This window comes from Penaeus chinensis, chromosome 2, assembly GCF_019202785.1.
Source record: "Penaeus chinensis breed Huanghai No. 1 chromosome 2, ASM1920278v2, whole genome shotgun sequence".
NCBI lineage: Eukaryota > Metazoa > Arthropoda > Malacostraca > Decapoda > Penaeidae > Penaeus > Penaeus chinensis.
Genome location: NC_061820.1, coordinates 31,382,463 through 31,387,462, shown reverse-complemented (window position 1 = coordinate 31,387,462; position 5,000 = coordinate 31,382,463). Strand labels below are relative to the sequence as shown.

Below are 5,000 nucleotides of genomic sequence, written 5' to 3'. Positions count from 1 at the left end.
CGGAGTCTTGTGTGTGAAGTGATTCTTGGTCAGTATATTGGTTATTATTGTTGCTGTTATCATTTGTGTGTGGATGCTTGCAGTATCTGGCATGTTTATCATTTCTCTGAACTCCAGATTTCCTCATACATATATATATATATATATATATATGAATCAGTGTGTGTGTGTGTGATTGTGTGTGTGTGTGTGTGTGTGTGTGTGTGTGTGTGTGTGTGTGTGTGTGTGTGTGTGTGTGTGTGTGTGTGCATGCATGTATGTATGTATGTGTATGTATATAAGTTTATATACATACATGTGTGTGTATTTATATATGTATGTACGTATATGTATATATAAGTATATGTGTGTATGTATATGTATGTGTATGTATGTGTGTGTTTATATATATATATACATATATATAAATATATATATATATATATATATATATATATACACGTGTACATATTACATGTATATATAAACATATATATGTATATAAAAGTATGTAAACTTATAAATGTATAAATATATACATATACATATATACATGTGTGTGTGTGTTTTGAACTTATTTATGTACATCTTTCTTTTTGTCATATCAGTATATATACACGCGCGCGCGCGCATACACACACACACACACACACACACACACACACACACACACACACACACACACACACACACATATATGATTAAGCTATCCACATATGTCATTCATATAGTATACATGTGTGTTTATGTGAGTGTACTTTAGATTATATAAACATGTATAAGCATACACAATATGCTGAAAAAAACAAATCTCACATTCCCAATAAAAACAGACCTTAAGCAAACCAAATATTAATTACTGCGCATTAAAGAAGGAAAAAAACCTGACATAGAAAAGAAAAAAAATGATCGAAGGACGTGAATGAAACAGAACTTTAGTGGAAGAAATACTTCACGTGAAATATGAACCACGAAGTGTTAATAGTAAATAAATATCAGTAAATGCAAGCTATCAATATCTAAATATCAATAAAAATAGGCAGTATATATGTCAAGTACCGAAAACCACCCAAGAGGGTCACTGATGAAAACGTGTTCTTATAGACGTCTTTCTTAGTGTTTTTATTTGTTCGAAATTTGCAACACTGTAAATACTACATTTCGAATTAAACACAGGGCCTGACCGGGATTTGAACCCGGGACCTCTCGCACCCTAAGCGAGAATCATACCCCTAGACCATCAGGCCGTTGTTGGTAGACTAAAACCCCAATTTTCTTTCTTGTTTTAAGTTGTTTAGGCTGTGACATTCATACCGGTATAGGGCCGAATCACTCATAGGCCTAAATTGTATATTCTACAAAGAACCAAAGTTCAACAAGAAGGTATTGTTAACATTTTGCTTATTGCCCCAAGAAAATATTTTAAAAAGGCAAAAAAAAACTGGGTCAAAGTAGAGCATTTTGGATTCTCTTAGATTCCATTCACCTTCGTATAACTATTACTTTTCGGCAGAAGCATCTTAAGCCCTAGACTTATCTGAAACCACATATCTTACGACCCAGAGGTATGACGATCCAAACTCCGAACGACCTGGAACAGCTTAACAGTATCGCGAAAAACACTACAATGTATTAGTCCTGAAATCTGAATTACATTAGTTTACCTAAGCTTATTTTTGTATACACTTTGATGTCTGACACTTGTTCCCGCTTCATAAAAGACAGTCGGTGAGTGGTTTTCCTTGACGAATGTAGTAGATCTATGGATGGGAATTTGCATTTCTTAATTGATAGTTCCGCATTTTAGTTGTTAATCTCTTGTTTACACCCGTAAATGTTATGTACTGTAATCAGGATTTATGTGATTTTTGAAAGCAGATTTTTGCGGTTCCCGACCCTGTGCATAAGCTGATTTTTACCTAATAATATGAGAATTAGTAATGGTATGCGTACGCTCTGAATTTATATTCCGATTTATGATGGGCATAATCAATTATGAACGCAGAAAAAAAGTACGACATAGCTTGCAATTCGCATGCAATCCCCAGTAATCAATTACTGGGGATTGCATGCGATTTGCAAGCTTTGTCGTACTATTGAATTCATCCATCCTTTGTTAAGTACCATTGCCTGCTACTATTATAATGAATTTATACTTCGCAAATTGCAGCGAAAAACCGAATTCATTACATATATATTGTTTTATCGTGTGCATGAGTCGGAAAAACAAATGAATAACTCAGAAGTCTCGGTTTCATACAATGAATACCGGTAAAAGTTCACGGAGACAATTCGTGAATTCCTGTACATTTCTTCCCCCAGGTAACTGTGTTGATTGCTGACTGTGATAGTCCTCACTGCGGTTATGTGCGTTTCTTCTGGATAAAATTGGTCTTAATTCAGAGTATGGAGCATATGGAAAGAAATGCACACATACGTGTTAACATGTACAAGAATTTGCGATCTGTATTTAAAATCCCCAGCTTAAATTTTCTTTAACTGTTCTCGTAATTTTCCTCAAATCTTTATCTTTAACAATGGGTGCGATTATACTAAAACTATAGCACACTTTATACGCTGTTTCCCCAATATATCTGTGCAATTTATATTCCAAAGATCATTCCTTTGTTAATTCATACCCCAATCATTATCCGCATCTAATCCTCGTTGTGTAATAAGAACATAATCGTAGAGAAATGTAGATTTTGCAAAACAGATTGAGACTTTTTGCAAAGAATTCTCATCAGTCAGTTAACGTTGTAAAACCACCTATGAACTCACGTCTGTTGCCCCTTCTGTCAAATACTTTACAAGGGTCATCGCTTCTGCTTGTCACGGTATACGACGAGACAGCTCACCTCGTCGGGCACACGATGATAAGTATTTCTCCATTTACGGGTGGCGTAAGCGAAAGCCGTTCTGCTCAACAAAAATACCCAGTCTTATCTGATAGTTTAATGGCAAACGAATTAAAAGCAATGTATTGTGCTGATATATATGTTATTTATATGGCCATTGTAATTAGTACATGTGTTTATACATTATGTTGAATTCATCAATCCTTTGTTAAATACCAATGCCTGCGACTATTATAATGAATTTATAATACTTATAAATTCATTACATATATATTGTTTTATCGTTTATATTTTATATATTGCTGGCAATGAACTCAAATCCCATGCAGCATAGTTTGAGCAAGAGCCCTTGGAACATTGGCTGAAGCGTGATGATGACCTCTGAAGGCCAAATGTAAAGCCTCCAGATATCGTCTCACTAAAATAATTTCGACGTTCCAAACGCCAGGAGGATGGGCCTCAGAACCTGACGAAGAACACACAAATGGAGTCACCGCAGCTAAATACACACACACACACACACACACACACACACACACACACACACACACACACACACACACACACACACACACACATCTATATGTGTGTGTAATGGTGATTATAACAATAATAACGATGGTGATATTAATAAGAATATAAGAATAATAATGATCATGATAATAATAATAATTATCATAATAATATATATCATGATAATATTAATCGTAATAATAATATTAATAACGACAACAATAACATTAATTACAATAGATAACAACAATAGCAATAGCAAAATAAAAATAATAACAAATATGATAATAACGACAATGATGTTAATGAACGCTGAAAAAAACTATGCTAGAAAGTGCTCTCAGGTCCAAGCACAGGGGTTTTGATGAACACCGAAGCCTACGGATCAAAAACCCAGGAGTCATTCACTTATCACACTAATTCCATGAGTTAATCATTTATGAGAAATTATATGATCGAATCAAATGTCAGATAAAATATAGATCATTGTGAATATGACTGTATGTTGTTACATGTCAAAATATCCTTGTATGTTTAACATTACAAAGTAATCAATCTATGATATTAATCAGAAATTACTAAACTTCTTACTACAGAAAGCATATTCTGATTAGAAACTATAATACATGCAGTAAAGTTTCATATAGTACAAACTTAAGTAACGTATGTGAGTTATATATATATATATATATATATATATATATATGAATGAGAATGAATATCTTCACAATAGAAGAGTTGTATTTGACCGGTTTTGATTATATCTTCGTCGGATGTAATCGAAAACGATCAAATACATGTTTTGTATTGTGAAGATATCCATCCTCATTCATACATTTTCTACGTATGCACTTCTGTATGTATGTATGAATGTATGTATGTGTTTAATGTGTGTGTGAATAGATGTATATATATTACTTAAGTTTTGCAAGCACAGGAGCATCACCATTATCACTATTCTTGTTATTACCATTATATTTTCATCCTTATTAGTATTACTTTTACTACTATTACTGTTATTTGTTATCACTACCATTACTATTGTCATTATCATTACCATCATCGACACCATCACAATCACCACCAACATCATCATAATCATCCTCATTACCATCATTACCATTATTATCATTATAGTTATTGGTAGTCGTAGGTATGAATGAGAATCAGTATTTTCACAGAACAAGAAGATATTAATGGTCATTCACACGTTTATCTAAAAGCAATTTGCAATAGTTTATACATTTACAGGGGAATTATATATATATATATATATATATATATATATATATATATATATATATATATATATGTATATATACGTGTATTACATTCGTATCCATATATTTAGAGTAAAGACATTGTGTCGCAAATGTCTAGGACATATTCTTAGAGTGTCGCCATACTATAAGGGTATTATGAGCACTGAAAACAGGAGGGAGGCGCAAGTAGTTTTTACTTAACATTAATAACACCTCATATGTTACGTAATTTAGTATACTTTCTCTTCTAGCAACAATATGTTTTGCTGCTGCTGTTATTATTTCCAAGCGTAATTCGACTTGTTCTACAAAACACCTAGACCTACCATTAGGGCACACAGGGAATATGAGCATATACGTGTTCTCAGACCGGTTTGTACATTATTTT

General features: G+C 33.0%; 1 non-coding gene across 1 annotated transcript; it reads right to left on the bottom strand.

Moving 5' to 3' along the window:
* Positions 1-1,154: 1,154 nt before the first annotated feature.
* Trnap-agg lies at positions 1,155-1,226 on the bottom strand. Its single transcript has one exon. It is a non-coding gene; the product is annotated as a tRNA-Pro (tRNA).
* Positions 1,227-5,000: the final 3,774 nt, after the last annotated feature.